This window comes from Planococcus citri, chromosome 2 (assembly GCF_950023065.1).
Source record: "Planococcus citri chromosome 2, ihPlaCitr1.1, whole genome shotgun sequence".
NCBI classification, from domain to species: domain Eukaryota; kingdom Metazoa; phylum Arthropoda; class Insecta; order Hemiptera; family Pseudococcidae; genus Planococcus; species Planococcus citri.
Genome location: NC_088678.1, coordinates 25,641,733 through 25,659,479, shown reverse-complemented (window position 1 = coordinate 25,659,479; position 17,747 = coordinate 25,641,733). Strand labels below are relative to the sequence as shown.

At 36.2% G+C, this 17,747-nt stretch overlaps 1 protein-coding gene across 2 annotated transcripts in view; it reads right to left on the bottom strand.

The window, feature by feature from the left end:
• Positions 1–17,747, bottom strand: part of knockout (Stork-head domain-containing protein knockout) — a 155,450-nt gene that overhangs the window by 81,177 nt on the left and 56,526 nt on the right. Inside the window, exon 1 of one of the 2 annotated variants that reach the window (XM_065349327.1) lies at positions 11,961–11,981. The exons of the other annotated variant lie outside the window; for it this stretch is intronic. The gene's annotated coding sequence lies outside the window, so the exon portion shown is untranslated. Of the gene's footprint in view, positions 1–11,960; positions 11,982–17,747 lie in introns of those variants that run through there. 2 annotated transcript variants of the gene reach the window in all.

The following is a 17,747-nucleotide window of genomic DNA, read 5'->3' as shown; positions in this document are numbered from 1 at the left end:
GCTAGGTACCTATTGATAGTGATACAGGGTGCCCAGAAATATCGAGCACCCCTAAGAAAGTTTTTCATTAAAAATATAGGTTGGCAACGTGAAATAGATGCATATGATTGGTGGAATGTTATCTCTCCAGTCCAACAACCAATCATGTGCTATCATTATTATCATTCTCTGTGACCAACCAAAGTATTTTAGTAGAAAACTTTTTTAGGGGTGCTCGATATTTCTGGGCACCCTGTACATCAAAATCACTACAACCTAGCTATTGTATCCAATTAGGTATTCAATGGTGTGGAGAATGGTCTTCAAAAATTAATTCTGCTCCCTTAAAGCCCCAAATTTTGATTGCCATTTTTGTTGAATTTTTTTGAAAATTTGAAGAGCGAGAGTTCACCAGGAAAAGCGAAGAGATAAATTGAATCTACCTTTGATCCATTACATTAACCTAAATGAACGTGCTAAATTTTAAAAAAATCAATCATAAAATTGCGTTTAATTCGGTAATCTTTCGGAATTCTTCCTGGCGACTTGGACTATATACTGATTACGAATACATAACAAATCCAAAGAGTGATGTCCAATCCGGGCACTGGACAGTCGTACGTAACAGGAAGATTACACTCGATATCTGCAACATAATCGATCAAAGTTGTTGCAACGCGAGCGGTATCATACCGGAGCGAGGACGACGTTTTAAATTCAACCTTTTTGAACGACGACGACGACGACGGACGTAATTTCGGCGTGAATTACCAGATATACCGAACCATTAACCGCATAAAAGTGCGCTTAATATATTCACGATAAATTAACTCGTTATATTAATGGTGTCGAAAACAAGGACATTACATATTTGTATTGAACGATGTAATTTTCTTGCTGGGTAATTGACGGTTTTATGTAACGATTCGACACCCGACCGCCCATCTACACTACGGTGCCGGCTACTTGACACCTTCTTTGGACTCGTGCTGCTCACCATGCTCGTCTCTCCGAAATCCAACTCCAAATCGTTCGAATCATGTGGACTCATGCAGCGAGTCTCTTGGCTTAGCTGTGATGTACACGCTCATTTGCAAACTGCATGAAATTCTCCACATGTATGAGGTAAAAAAAAAAAAACAACCAACGACCAACGTCACCTTCACCTTTGGCGGAGAACCAGCATCGAAGATATAGCGCCGGAAAATGGAGCACGTTTCGTGTTTCGACAATGGATATTGTTCAATGTCGCGCGCGGCTCTGTACACATTGCAGACATAATAATATACGAGTAGTAAGTGCAAGTAGTACGAGAAGGTAGACACTAGACATAGACCCATAAAACGCGTCAGAATTCGCCAATTTGTTCCAGCCGGCGGCGATATATCGATGGTGTCTGGACTGGCGAGCGAGCTGTACCTGCGTCCGCATTGGTCACGGCGCAGATTATGACTTCAAATAAAACAAAGCAATTGGCCGAATCGAATTTGCAAAATTTCAAACATCCCGTAGGTACTCGCCACCAATTCTTCGCCATTGTTTGAATACCTATAGCCTCTGTATTGGCACGTGGTAGTTTGGCTGTGCTAATTAATGCCACAGGTAAGTAAAGAAGGCAACGTCGGAATGCGACATTAATTAAGTATGAGGTCGAAGTTGAGGTGTTTGTTGAGCAGATCATCCCAAGAGTGAATTGAGTCCATTTGGACTGATAAGGAAAAGAAGCGTTTCTCCTCCACAACAGGGGAGGTATCGTAACTATTTGGAAAATTTCTGGATGGAGTGAAGAAAAAAGATCGAAAAAGTACCCTAAAATTCGCCTTTACGTTCTAAAATTTCTTTTTTTGATTTTTGACAAATTTTTGGAAATTTTCGTGCTTATTTTTTCACGAAACGATGGAAAGTTTATTCACGTGGGAGCAGAAAGCTGATATTTGGGTAAAGTTTTGTAAAAATTTCAATTTTCAAAAATCTGCTGGAGGCTCCAGAACTGCTCAAAACGATTAGAAATCGTTTCCGATCGATTTGGAGGATCAAAAACAGGCAACATACCAAATTTCAGCTTTCTAGATCATTTTGGTAAAGTTTTGATTTTTTTGTATTTTAACTATAAGATTTTTCAAAAATTCACCAAAAATCAAAAAATGCTCTTCAATACTGAAATTTTTGACTAGATGGTATATTTTTTCACACTCTTTCAATTTAGCTTTGTCTAGTTTGAAAAATTTGTTACTGGTTTGGGATACCTCCTTTGAGTTTGGCCTTATTGGCTGAGATTTCATCCATGAGTATAATTGATCTCACACCACTTTAAAAAGTAACCCCTCATATCAGACTTATACCTGCAATCTGGAAGAGAAATTCCATCTTGTGGCAAATCAATCACGCATAAGACCATTGTTATCCACCTTCGACCCTTTAGCTACAGGCCAGCAATATGGATGATTTGCTTATCAAGGTCATTAGTCTGAATATTATTACACGAGAGGCGTAGAAGAGAAAAAAATCGTTACCACATTGTTGGGTTTTATCGTACATAGATAATTGGCTGGCTGAGTGATAATACGAGCGGCGTTTGATTTGCATGCACCGTTAAGCGGTATAAAAACACTTTGCCAAAAAACAACCTTCATAAATGTACCGATTTTAATTACCAATCTCGTAAAAATCCTAACTAGTCACGTTTTGTTCCTTCTTGTAAAAAACAAGAGTGATTTCACTTTTACGTACGTTTGGTACCCACATTAATCGATCTAATTTGATCGATACACGCGAACACATGATACAGATCAACGACTATGTTTGTTGTTACCGCGTATATGCACCTTTAGCCAGGGGAGATTTACATTCTCATCCCTTGATTAGGTACATAGTAGATCCGTTATTCAAACTCAATCAGTAATACACCTAGAAGCGATTAAGCGAGTATCTTATAAGTTCGACTTATTCGAACCCTTGGATCGCGTTAAGAATGTTGACATGATTGAAATCGAGATTATCACGATATAGGTAGGTAGTTGACGTCTCAAGAGTCAAGACGATGGAACCGGTTCGAAGTAAATTATTTTCGCACCGTTGCTACGCGTTAACGAAGACCAGTTCAATTTGGCTGAGTCCGGTAATATTACGCACGGTTTTCTTCAAAAGAGATTAACTGATTAGCCGCGTGTCTTGTGAGATGATTTACTGCTATAACTTAGGCTACATGTGTACTCGTACTACCAATAACCATCAGATGAGGTGGTCTTCTTTGAGTTGAAAACACGTCGAGTAATGTAACGCGATGTTGGCGCATTAGGAAAAATAAAGGCTTCCGTGCGATTGCTTCGCGGATTTAGAAGCAATTTTATGATTGATTACAAATTTAGGGCTTCTTAGAGTTAAAGAACCTTGTTCTAGGTAGAGAATCTCGTAAAGATTTGTTTTGTTTGGAGTTGTGGAAAGAATACATACCTACCTCTGAAGTAGTACCTATAGCTTATACACCGTCCTATCGTTCGAAAATTCTTGACCCATAGAAATCACCAGATTGACGCCATTTTTTTCAATTTCTGTTCATGAAGGGATTAAAAGAGTGCCGTCAGGGCATTAAAATCGAATAAATATCGATTATGGTTTTGGTTTCGGTTAACAGTTTTTACAATTGAAGTTGGGTCATTCCACGTCCATTCGACCAACAAGTGGTAAGGAGGGGGGGGGGAAATCAGCGATTTTTTTTTTTTTTGAATTTTTCCCATGGAAATACCTTCCGAAGGGATGACCAATGGCGCAAATCGCAGCCCTCTAGCCTTTTTTTACAGGCTGCTAGGGGGTGTCAAAGTGTCCAGTGAATTTAAAATATCATCCATTTCAGCAGTGGATTACTCGATAACCAAGATACTTACCAAAATGGAACTTTTTCCAATAGTTAGGGGTTTTGAAAGGCTCTTTGGTGATGTCACAAAAATCAGTGTTGACACTTTTTTTCGTACGAAAATTTAGCTCGAAAAGTTTCAAAACGTTGTTTTCATATGGTTCCGACTCCCAAAAATGCTGAAAAAAATATGTTATGGACAACTTTTTATGCTGAACAACATATTAAAAAACTGGGATGGAATTATTTCCAACAGTCGATTTAAAAAAATTGAAAGTTTGCAAAAAAAATTCAATTTTTTGATTTATAACATGAAAAAAGTTTTGATAAGTGAAGTTGATTCAATTTATTCCTATTAGGTATTACGTATCCGTTGAAAAAGTTGAAAAACCCTTTCACTCAATGAAATGAACTCATTAAAAAAAATATAAAAATTCGAAAAAATTCAATTTTCAATTCCAAACATCAAAAAAAGTTAAAATTTAATCAGTTGTCTTATTTTGACATCTTTCTGACGTATTACATGAAAAAGTTGATGAAAATTACACTGTCACCAGACCTTTAAAATAATTTTTAAAGGCTCTTGAGGACATTCTGGTGGGTTTTTCATCATAAATTCACCTTTGAAAAGACAAAAAATGCACCTGCTGAATTCTGGTGAATCTGTCACCAGAAGTCACTAGGAATCACCAGGCGTTCAAAATAATTTTCAAAGGCTCTTGAGGAGGTTCTAGTGGTTCCAACAATTCGTCATAAAAAAAAGACGAAATACCCACCTGGTGAATTCTGGTGAATCTGTCACCAGAAGTCACTAGGGTTCACCAAGGAGTCACCTGACCTTCAGAATAATTTTCAAAGGCTCTGAAGACATGCTGGTGGTTTTTTCATCATTAATTCACTTTTAAAAAGACAAAAAACTCACCTGGTGGGTTCTGGTGGATCTGTCACCAGAAGTCACTGGGAATCACCAAGGAGTCACCAGGCGTTCAAAATAATTTTCACATTGTGGTGAGGTCATTCTGGTGAGTTTTTCATCATAAATTCACCTTCAAAAAGACAAAAAAAGACCTGGTGAATTCTGGTGAATCTGTCACCAGAAGTCACCAGAAGTCACCAGAAGTCACCAGAATTCACCAAGGAATGACAAGACGTTCAAAAAAAATTTCAAAGCTTCTGAGGACATTCTAGTGGGGTTTTCATCATAAATTCACGTTTGAAAAGAGAAAAAATCCATCTGATGAATTCTGGTGAACCCGTCACCAGAAGTCACCAAGGAGTCACCAGGCGTTTAAAATAATTTTCAAAGGCTCTTGAGGACATTCTACTGGTTTTTCTATCATAAATTCGCCCCTAAAAGCACAAAATATCCACACGGTGACTTCTGGTGACATCACCAGAATTCACCATGATTCACCAAGGAGTCATCTGACCTTCAAAATGATTTACAAAGGCTCTGAGGACATTCTGGGGGGTTTTTCATCATAAATTCACCTTTGAAAAGACAAAGAAACCCACCTGGAGAATTCTGGTGAATCTCTCACCAGAAGTCACCAGGATTCACTAAGGAGTCACCTGACCTTCAGAATAATTTTCAAAGGCTCTGAGGACGTTCTGGTGGTTTTTTCATTATAAATTCTTCTTTAAAAAGACAAAAAATCCACCTGATGAATTCTGGTGAATCTGTCACCAGAAGTCACCAGGATTCACCAAGGTGTCATCAGGCATTCAAGATAATTTTCGAAAGCTCTGAGGACATTCTAGTGGTTTTCCCATCATAAATTCGAAACTAAAAAGACAAAATACCCACTTAGTGACTTCTGGTGAATCTGTCACCAGAAGTCACCAGGATTCACCAAGGAGTCCCCTGACCTTCAGAATAATTTTCAAAGGCTCTAAGGATATTCTGGTGGTTTTTTCATTATAAATTCACCTTTAAAAAGACAAAAACACACCTGATGAATTCTGGTGAATCTGTCACCAGACGTCACCACACATCACCAGAAGCCACCAGAATTCACCAAGGAGTCACCAGACCTTCGAAATAATTTTTAAAGGCTCTTGAGGACATTCTGGTGGGTTTTTCATCATAAAATTCACTCTTGAAAGACAAAAAATCCACCTGGTGAATTCTGGTGAATCTGTTACCAGAAGTCACCAGGATTCACCAACGAGTCACCAGGCATCCAAGATAATCTTCGAAGGCTCCGAGGACATTCTAGTGGGTTTTTCATCATAAATTCACCTTTGAAAAGACAAAGAAACCCACCTGGAGAATTCTGGTGAATTCTGGTGAATCTGTCACCAGAAATCACCAGGATTCACCAATGAGTCACCAGGCATCCAAGATAATTTTCGAAGGCTCCGAGGACATTCTAGTGGTTTTCCATCATAATTTCGCATCTAAAAAGAGAAAATAGTCACCAGGATTCACCAAGGAGTCACCTGACCTTCAGAATAATTTTCAAATGCTCTGAGGACCTTCTTGTGTTTTTTTTTTATCATAAATTCACCTTTAAAAAGACAAAAAAACCACCTGGTGAATTCTGGTGAATCTGTTACCATGAAGTCACCAAAATTCACCAAGGAGTGACAAGACGTTCAAAAATATTTTCAAAGCCTCTGAGGATATTCTGGTGGATCTTTCATCATAAATTCACTTCTGAAAACACCAAAAACCCATCTGGTGAATTCTGGTGAACCCGTCACGAGGAGTCACCAAGCAGTCACCAGGCGTTCAAAATAATTTCACTGAAAACTTTGACACCCACTAGCAGCTTTTAAAAAAGGGCTAGATGGCTGCGATTTGCGCCATTGGTCATCCCTTCGAAAGGTCTTTCCACAGGAAAAATTCCAAAAAAATCACTGGCTTCTCCCCTCTTACCTGTTCTTGGTCGAATTGTCTGTCGAAAAAAATTGAGAAAATTTCAATCTCGTCCCTCCACGACTTATCACCTCATCACGCCTCTGTTCTTCGAAAATGACTTTCCTATTACGCAAATTACCAACGTCAGGTAATACAATACAACTGTCGTAACAAAATAGATGATATTTCTTTCTCAATATATCTACGTATAGGTATTCCGTACTTTGACCAAGTAGCTGTATACGGAGTATTCGACCGCAAAAGCAAATGTACAACGAACTTCGACCGCAGCAATTCTTACTCACTGCCGGGTTAATGACGTTTGGACGACCTGGTCATCATCACCACCCAAATACTCTCATGCTAGTTACCTACCTATATCAGCCATTCACAGCTGTAAACATGCTAAAAAATAATATAGCCTTTTAAAAATCATTTTCGAATCACCTATGTCAATAAAATACATATTTACCGTGCCTATAATATTCGTGTTCGCAGTCATATAGGCCTAGTTGTAGGTAGGTATATTGTTGTAGACTTAGTTGAAAAGAAAAAGTACTTTCTTAAATACTTTCTTGAGCTGCATTGCAATCGTACATTCGTACCGTACGCTCGCGTATATGGTAATGTCTCGATATATTAGTTATGTGTAGCTTATCCTACGTGGTTTTTCTAGTTTTAAACGTCGACTTACCTACGTGGGAACAATTATGAATAAGTTGGGTTTTCGCGAATACTCAAATATGCAAATTGCACCTGGTATATTAGTCACGGCTGATGTGATAAATTCAAATTCGCGTACAGATGCAGGGGGTTTTCTTTACGACGACGACGACGACGACTCGAACTCGACCAAGCTAGGTGAAAGGTTATATACGACCTTTTAATAGTTACGTATGTCTACTTGCTTGGCTCACAATATGGTACATTTGTACTTACACAAATCACTTATTAGTATAGGTACTTGATATGAGACTGAAAACGCCAAACAGTCGATATATCAATCACATTTTTACCCCTGTAATTGTCTAGATCGGTTAACAAGAGTAGGAGAAATGTATTAGTAAGATCGGAGTAAGTGCACGAGTATCTATAATAACTTTCTTTACGTAGTAGGTCTTTGGTAGGTATAGAGAAAAATGAAGAAAAAAAACGGTAACGAATGACAACCAGTTCATATATGGAATAGAAACATTGGCGGAATTTATTTTAAAACTGTAATATGTAGTAGATTAGACTAGATTTTCTCCGATTTCAACTTTAATTTATAATGAAGTAGGTTTTCGTTTTATACGAGATTTGCTCGCTTTTTCGACATCTCTTGGTCGTGGATGCTGTGGACGTGCTGGTGCTGCTGCATGGCGCGGACTCGTTATCGACGATATAGTTTTTTTCCATTTAACTAATCTACTCGTAGGTAAGTATAGATCGGTATCGTTACAAAGTACGATAATGTAAACGTATTTGAAAAAAAATTACTCCGTATGAGGCTTTGTTGCGATCGCAGATGTCGTGACTTTTGAGCTCGATTGGATTGGTTATTTGTGTCGTCGTCTTATTTGTTTATGTAGAGCTTAGCTGTAGAATTGAATGGAAATCGATGTCAGTGACGGTTTGCAACATGGCTTTGGCTCGATTGAAGGATGATAACGATATAGATAAAAGTACATACCTACTTCAGAGAGAGAGAAATGATATTTGGAGATGGTGAAGGAAATATGTAAGAATATGGCCATATGTAGATATTATATAAGGGATGATTTCAATTTACGTAATAATAACGTTCGATTTAAACATAGATAACGTATCTTTATACATGTCAAAAGTAACCACCGCACAAATCGCCAATATTGAAGTATCCTCTTCCCACGAATTCGTACAAACAAATCTATCATTATGTAAGAAAGATGAAAGAAATTCGTCCAATGTTACGTGGACATGGCGGTCTCATCGAGACCCGACATTTAAATCGAAATCTCGTTTAACTTTCGACTACATGCAATATGCATTTTAACGCTTCAATCACTAATCAAATTTTTTTTCGTTCACTGACTCCGTGAAGTACATACAAATGTTTCGATCTGGCTTATCTCCATCTCGCGTGTAATCGATAGAATTACACACGCGAGTCGCAAAATCCCGAAAAGCAGGAACTGCATCGCCGGAAGACGCCGCTTTCGCTGAGTAAAGAGCCCTCCAGGGATGGTAAACTCAGACCGAAGACCGAACCATCTGTTTCATTATTTCGTATAACAATATGTACCTATCGTCGAAGCTCGATGAAGTCGAATCCTTGTGCGAATAAGCGACGCGACGCACGACGATCAATGAATATGTTAATGTGGTTAACTAATTGACAAAATGTAATCTGTGTTTCCTTTCGAAGGGGGAAAAAAGAGAGAATTGTGGGGGATGTTTCACGAGAGGGAATTTGAATTTGAATTTTAAATGCTGCGATGGGTAATTGATCGAAGTAGAGATATGAGTATTAAATTTGACCGTTGGACGATATTTTTGCTGAAAGGGATGATTGTATGTATACGATAGTATATGATTTCAATGAACTGTGGATTGTTTTGAATTTTTAATAAGTTTTTTGTGTGTATTTCTTCGTTATTACTTTACATTAACTTTTAAATCTACAGAGAAAACCAGAATCAGGGACAAAAAAGGCAATTTGCCCAGAACCTCGTTTTTCCAAAGGGTACGAAAAACGAAGTCCCACGGTCACGTGCGTATTGAACTTACGAAATTCATCGAAATAATTGATCAAAGGCTATACTTATAGGATAGGTGTACGAGAAGGGTGCATTTGCCCCCGAGAGTTTTCGGGTTCACAGGATCTGATTTAGCTGTTCCACGGCCCCACGCTTAATAAAAATAAAAAATTGTCACCGATCTTCTTCCTCCTTCAAAAATTCGTGGGAACTGGGATGGAAGGAAGGGAAAGTTATTTTTAATGAACATTAAGCTGTCAATTTTGAAATAAATATTTTTCTGCTTTTATTGGTACTGTCTTCTTATCACCTGATCCCCTTAATACGAATATTGACTCCAAATTTCAAAAGCATTGACTATATATGTAGTCAAAGGTCAGGAGCGAAAGAGCGATTGCCCCTCCCTTTATGAATGAAAAAATATACAATTTTTTCAACGTTATATAGTCGGGAAACCCATAAGGATCAATTGCACCCCCTGCCGATCATCCGGGACAACTTTTTTCTTAAAGGGGGAGTCCTAAGGAATATTTCTAGTCCTTGTCCTAAAAAAAAAGTGGCACTTGAAGTGCCTTTTTCGATTTTTGGTGAATTTTCAAAAATCAAATTTTGGCCAAAATGTGAGAAAAAAATCAAAATTTTACCAAATTGACCTAGAAAGCTGAAATTTGGGATATACCCTATTTTCGACCCACCAAATCGATTGGAAACTGTTTCAAACCGTTTTGAGCAGTTCTGGAGCCTCCAAGAGATTTTTGAAACTGGAAATTCCCACAAAATTTTATCAAATATGGAGTTGGGAAGCCAAGATTAATTCTGCAAACTAATTTAAATACGTTATGAAGTTGACTGCAGGTGGATTTCAAGTAGTTTTGGAGCGTCCAGCAACTTTTTGAAAATTACTGGAGCCTCCAGTAAATTTTTAAAACTTGAAATTTCCCCAAAACTTCATCAAATGGAGATGGAAAGCTGAAATTAACTATGCACTCCAATTCAAACACCCTCTGAAGACGACTTCAGGTGGGTTCAAGTCATTTTGGAGCCTCCAGCGAGTTTTTGAAAATTACTGAAGCCTCCAGTAAATTTTTGAAACTTGAAATTTTCCCAAAATTTCATCAGATGAGGTTAGCAAGCCGAAATTTACTCTGAAAACTAATTTCGATACAATTTGAAGTCGACTGTATGTTGGTTTCAAGTGGTTTTGACGCTTCCGGCTACTTTTTAGAAATTTCAATTCTCCTAAAGACGCCATGAAACCTTTTAAAAATTCACTGGAGGCTCCAAAATTACCTGAACCCGCCTGAAGTCGTCTTCAGAGTGTGTTAAAATTGGAGTGTATAGTTAATTTCAGCTTTCCACATCCATTTGATAAAATTTTTGGGAAATTTCAAGTTTCAAAAATTTACTGGAGACTCCAGTAATTTTCAAAAAATCGCTGGAGGCTCCAAAAAGACTTGAAATTTACCTGCAGTCGACTTCATAGCGTATTGAAATTACTTTTCAGAATTAATTTCGACTTTCCAACTCCATTTGATGGAATTTTGTGGGAATTTCGAGTTTCAAAACTCTACTGGAGGCTCAAAAACTGCTCAAAACGGTTTGAAACAGTTTCCAATCGATTTGGCAGGTTGAAAATACGGTATATCCCAAATTTCAGCTTTCTAGATCAATTTGGTAAAATTTTGATTTTTTTCTCACATTTTGGCCAAAATTTGATTTTTAAAAATTCACCAAAAATGGAAAAAGGTAGTTTACTACTTGAAATTTTGACAGATGATGAATTTTTTCCCGCTCTTTCGATCTATCTTTGTACGGTTTAAAAAATTGTGTGCTAGTCCCATGTTGGAACGCAAAATTTACGATTTCGGCTGACCTGTCAATCAAAATGACCGCCATTTTGTGAGTAGAGCCACTTTTTTTTTGAGGACAAGGGCTAGAAATGTTCCTTAGGACTCCCCCTATAAAGCATTCGCATAAAACAAATTCTAAAGTTTTGGATTTGAATCATCGCAGACACAGTTTTTGAAAAGTTCATCTGAATATATGAAAAAAATCACAAACGTTGAATATCTGAGTTTGTAGGAGCTGAATATAATTTTTTGGGTCTTTTTAAGGCAACTTTACCAAAACTGGAAGCTCTAAAAATTTACTTGAAATTTCAAAATGTTCCAAAACCACCTCCAATCATTTTTGGAAGGTTCAAAACAGAGTAGGTAAGTAAAACAAACCAAATTTTAACTTTCAAAATCAATTGGATCATTTTTTTCTCAATGAAAAATGAGCTTCCAAGTTTTTTGATTTACAAAAAAAATAACAAAAAAAAAATCAATTCAGCACGTGAGGTTTGACATTATGATATATTCATTTTTTTTGTTACTCCCTCTAATTTTCCCCCGTCAATTTTTTTTTTACCGGTGTTGAAATCCCATTTTAAATACCTTAGTTCATCAAAAGGAAGGGTCGAGAGCCTCCACAGTAATTTTTTTCAAATTTTTGAATGGGAAACACAATTAATAGCGCTTCCAAGAAGAGCGCTATAAGCACTCACCTGCTCAGCTCAGCACTCAAAATAGATAATTGCTTTACTTCATTGACATGGCCAAGATTCTTCCATATGCAGTCAACCTATAATTCCATCTCCATCACTCTAATGATATAATTTGGTGCTCACCTGGAACAAAAAAATATAATTGCTGATTAGCTTATTATCAAGTATTTCATATCTCAATTAATCATAATGTAAATTGAATCTAAATGCACCAAGTTCAAAGGTAGTCGCAACTGATCCGAGGAATCAACTTAAGAGGAAGAAATTTTAAGCAATTGTACGCAGAAAATTCTGGAATTTTTTTTACAAGTAATTCAAAAGTTCCTACGACCAACTTGAAAAAAAATTGCAACACTTTTCAACTCCTCACTCCACAATTAAACGTCACAAAGATGATTAATTCAAGTTTGTAGATGCAGAATAAAATTCAATTTTTACCCAATTTGGAAGGTTAAAAATAGGGCTCAAATCATATTTCAGTCCTCTACCATAATTTGATCAAATTTTTATTTTTTCATGAGCTGGAAAATATGGGCTCTGGATTTTTCAAAAATTTAGCAATATTTTGCCCGATGGTGTAGGTATTTTGGAATGCTCTTCGAGTTTGTTTGTCTGGTCCAAAAAGTATTTCGCCGGTTAGGGATTAGAATATGGTGCCTCCCTCCTCCCACCACACTCGATGTTCTTCTGAAAACCGCGCCAATTTGGTATATGTAACCATAAACTTGCTAAACAGGGTGAAAATAAGCCGCAATAATCTTTGTTTTTAGCAGCCCAAGTAGATTTCTGAGCCTTCTAAAAAAATTAAAAATTACTGGAAAACTCGAAAATCGCACTGGAAGCTCTAGAATAACGGTAAATGGCAAAAGTGAATTTGAACGAGTCGAAGTTACTTTCAGATCCTCGTCATTTTTACAGTGAAATATTGCAGTAAAAAAACATCATTGCGGGTACAAATTTCTGAAAATCACCATTTTAGGGTTTTCAAAAATCCGTTAAAGTCCAAAAAATTAATTTGGGGATGTTGAAATTTTGATTATGGGGGTTTCCGATCATGCTGTTTTCAAAAATGGCATTTTCGTTTAAATCGAAGGCGAACACCTCGATGGGTTTCCCAGTCAAATTCGCGATCCACCTCACCACCTGTCCTAATTAATTTACAACGTTGAACTTGTGACAGAATTGAATTTTCAGCAGCTGAAATTGATTACAACGCCCTCTAGAACGATTTTAAATCACCAGAGAAAAGTAAACGTCTGCTGGAGTCTCTAGATCGGTTCAAAAATGATCACATTCTATTTGGGAAGCCAATTCTAGGTAATACCTAGGTACATGTATGCAAATTTATTTTTAGAATTCTTCTTTCAAGATTAACCTTCTTCTATCGAAAATCAATTTGCCAATGGACTGTTTGCAGAATTTTCAAAAATCCTCTAAAAATTGAAAAATCAACTTGGCAGCTCAAAATTTGGTTCTGAGGTGTGAATAGCTAAGTGACATGGCCTTTCAGTTAGTGTTTTGAAGAGATTCTAGTTTTTTTTTATGGAAGTTTATATTGGAAGCATAAATCTAATTTATGACATTATTACCATTTTTCAAAAAAAATCATATTAAAACTCAAATTTCGAAAATGAAATTAAAACAAATTTCTTAAAAATCCCAGCAAAAATGAAAATCATACAGAAATTGAATTCTATACCAAATCGTTTCAAAAATCTGCAGTTAATTAAAAATTAGAAATTGAACAAAAATACGACACAAATTTCCATAAAAGCAGATAATTTGAAGGAAAAAAAAATATATTTTCTCTTTTCTAATCCGTTTTCAATATTCACCATTAGAGTGAAAAAAATAAGTCATTCTCGACACGTAGGTAATTCGAATCCTCGTAGGCTTAAAACCAAGCAGAAAAAAAAATTACACGTAGGTACGAAATTATATATTATATACGGACAACTTCCACTTTTCATAAACCAAACAAGCGAAGTATAAGTAAGTAACAAGTAACAACTGAATAACATACTAAATATAAAAGCATTTAATATCGAAAGTAAAACGATACCTTTACGTACACGAATTAATTAACATACGACTTACTATACACCAGAGAAAGAGAGGTAATGTCATCTCTTGAACTCGTATTTACGTACAAGAGTATGTAGGTATGTAAATAATGAAACCGAACACGCCATCGAACACTTTAAATTAACGTGAAAATTATTAGTTTGTAAAATAAGAAAGGATGCGATCGTTAACACTTTTATATGCGATTGATTTTACGGTATCATCTTTATTTTCACTGAGTTTTTAAGCTCCTCCGGTAACGAAAAAAAAAAAAATTGTTTGGCAATTAATGTCGATATTAAACTGTCACTTATTGCTAACTATATGGAAAGTAAAAGCGTTCTTTCGGTTTTTCAACTCTTCGTACTTATATATTTTTAATTATTAAGAATATTACAAAATTTTTATTATAAAATTAGGCCGAGATTTTTAATTTGTAATAACGGTTCTCGGGCGTGGACCTTATTTTTACTTATTTACGTACACGTAATTTGTATGTTGCGCGTGCCTTGTCGTATTCAGACCCAAGTAAATAGGTACTTGTTCGCTGTGTATGTGTACAATGTCACGATGTCGATGTTGAGACGACTTCTGTCTGGTATTATAGTAAATGATTTTTTAAATAAGAAAATACCCAGGTTTCGTGATTTGTTGCCAGTACAGCTATAGGTACTGTTGAAGGTCTCATTTAAATGTTTGTTCGCCGGCAATCATCATGACGCCAAAGCTGACGTGTATTATTATCATGTTAATAAACCGAAGAGAGGGTTTAAGTTGCCTAATGCTAAAAACAAAACGATTTATTAAATCGTTTTTGCAATTAACTTAAATTTTTGTTGTTTACTTTAAAGCTGAAATAATCAACTCTATGGAGAATACAATTAAACGTGTACATATTTAATCTAACATTCAGCAAATCACGAACTTGGTAGGTAGTCTTTTTTTTCAAGCTGAGGAACTTGCGAAGAAAGATTTACTTGAGTACATGCTCGTGTAATTAAGTGCGAGTAGAATTGATCGATGATCAAAAAAGATTGTTACGAAGATTAAAATTGAAATTTACTGCAAGTTTCAAGGTTGGACGATGTTAATTACTCGAACGGTATCCTATTATGGAGATTCATTCTAGGCGCTTTTGCTTTGGATTTTTGAAAGCCAGTTGAACGAGGTATTTATATAGGAGTAGAGACAAGAATTTTACTTTGGTGATATGTTTGAATTCTTGGAGAAAAATTGTGCAAACTTAGCATGAATGCTGAGGCATTTGAATAGAATGGCGATTGGCCCCAAATTTTTTACATTTTTTTTTTTTATCTCAACAGCGATCTTGAAACCGGCATTGAAAATTTCGAATCACCAAATAGATACCTAGGTATATATTAAGAGCTCTGATTTGGAAAAACGTTTTTGATTCATATTTTTCAAAATATTTTCTGCCACTGATAATTTTTTCAAAATTTTCAGGGGTTCTTATTTATTTAGAGGAAAAAACTGATTTATTCAGAATTGCAATCAAAAATTATCAGAATTCCAGAAGTTCAATCAATGACATTTTTTTTGACAAGTTCGAGCCTTAAAAATACACATTTTTCCATAGAATAGGTACTAAAATTTCAAATCTTGGCCTCAAACGTGATGGTCATTATCGCTGTAGTATGACCACAAGACCACACAAAATGGTTCGGAAAAAAAAGCATAAGGTATCCTAGATTTTGACCAAATGCACAAAGGTAGATCATTTTTATTTGAAAATGTCTCACACAGATAGCCCAGTCAAAATGCAATTTGACCCCAACATAATTGGGATCAAAAGTTTTTTTGGTGAATACTGTCTAAGGTGGTATGCTGAACAACATACTAAAAGTCCCCGCCTCTACCCCACGAGCTAACCCCCCCCCACAGTGGATCAAAGCCCCCCCCTCCGAAATCAGTTTTTTGTCAAGAACTCCTGAAATATTGAATTTTGAGTAAAATGAGCTCAGTGATCATTTAATCTTCTCTCCAATACCTATCAAATGAGCTATCGACCAACTCCCTAGCCTCAAGGGGGTGGGGCAACGACCCCTCAAAGTAACGTGATTTTAATAATTTTACATTTTATGACTTGGGACTTGTAACTTGTTCTAATTGATAAAATGAAGTCAAACTCGTGTAATGGGATTCTTTTGGGAGCTAGAGTTGACCTCTGGAGTGGGGGAGAGTCAAAGTTCAAAATTACAGAAAGGTCATTTTTTTGGAGAGGCATAACATGACCCCAAATGGACGAAAAGGGTCCAAAATCAATACCATCGGACAGTACCCTATCTGTGATCAACATATCCAAATTTCAGCTTCCTAGGTCATCCCCACGCCATTTAAAACGGAATTAAGGTGAAAATCCCCTTATTTTGCCCCTATTTTCGGTTTTTTCCATCTTAAAAGGAGTGGGGATGACCTAGGAAGCTGAAATTTGGATATGTTGATCCCAATGGGAATACTGTCTGCTGGTATGATTTTGGACCCTTTTCATCCATTTGGGGTCATGTTAAGCCCTTCCAAAAAAATGACCTTTCTGTAATTTTCAACTTTGACCCTCCCCACTCCAGAGGTCAACTCTAGCTCCCAAAAGAATTCCATTACCCAAGTTTGACTTCATTTTATCAATTAGAACAGGTTACAAGTCCCAGATAACGAAAGGAATATAATGTCATTAAAAAATTGAAGCCCTTTTAAACAAAAGTTTTCTTGAACTGCTTCAAAAAAAAAAGGAACAATTTACGTAAGTTACCAACATTTTACAAAATTTGCCAAAATGATACAAAATTTTGCAAAATATTAGATACAAAATGTTTCAATATTACCTACCTATACAAATATTACCAAAATTTTACAAATGGAACAGTATTGATATACCTACAAATATGGCCATTTTTTGGCACCGGAGGCCAACAGTTATCGATTAGGCCTTTCTTAAAAGTTGAAATAAATGTTCCAAATACGAATTCGTGGTTAGTTAATCTAGAATGGTCATTTTTTGGGCTCCAAGCGTTCCCAAAGTTGTGAATAAAAAAAAGAATTTTAGGAACCACTGAGTATTATTTTCAAAAACTTTTTTGGCGTAAAATATCTGTTTGAACCCGATATAAACGTTATGCGAAGTGATTTTCCTATTTTTGACCCTCTGGAGCAGAAATGGGGGAAGGAGGGAGGGGGTAATTTTTGGGAAATTTTGGAACCACTATTTTGAACGTACCCCTTTGAACCCTGCCAAAAAGATTTTTACAGTTTATTAATATCTGAAAGACCTCCATCCTACCAAATTTTGAGCTCAATAAAATTTTGTGTTGGTACTCATAAAAATCCAATTTTCCAATTTTTCGTAATTTCGATGTTTTGGGAACCCCTGGAAAACTAGAAACCTGCGATTTGTGCCAAACGTAACATTTTGAGGTATATATTCAATTATCTAGATGAAAAAGTTTAATTAAGCTCCCTGTATTATTCGTAATTTTGAACCCTTTTTTAGAGTCCCCCACTTTAGGCACCCCTAAAAAAAATACGTTTACTTACATAATTAATTAATTATGCATATTTTTTCAAATAAATTGAAGAATCTACATTTGAAACAGACTGGCAAATGCTCGACAATTTTTCATGTGATTTTTCATTCAACTTTCATGAGTTTTTTTGGGTCAAATTCTGAGATTTTACTTCGTTGAAAAAAATGTTAAAGTCAGGTTTGAT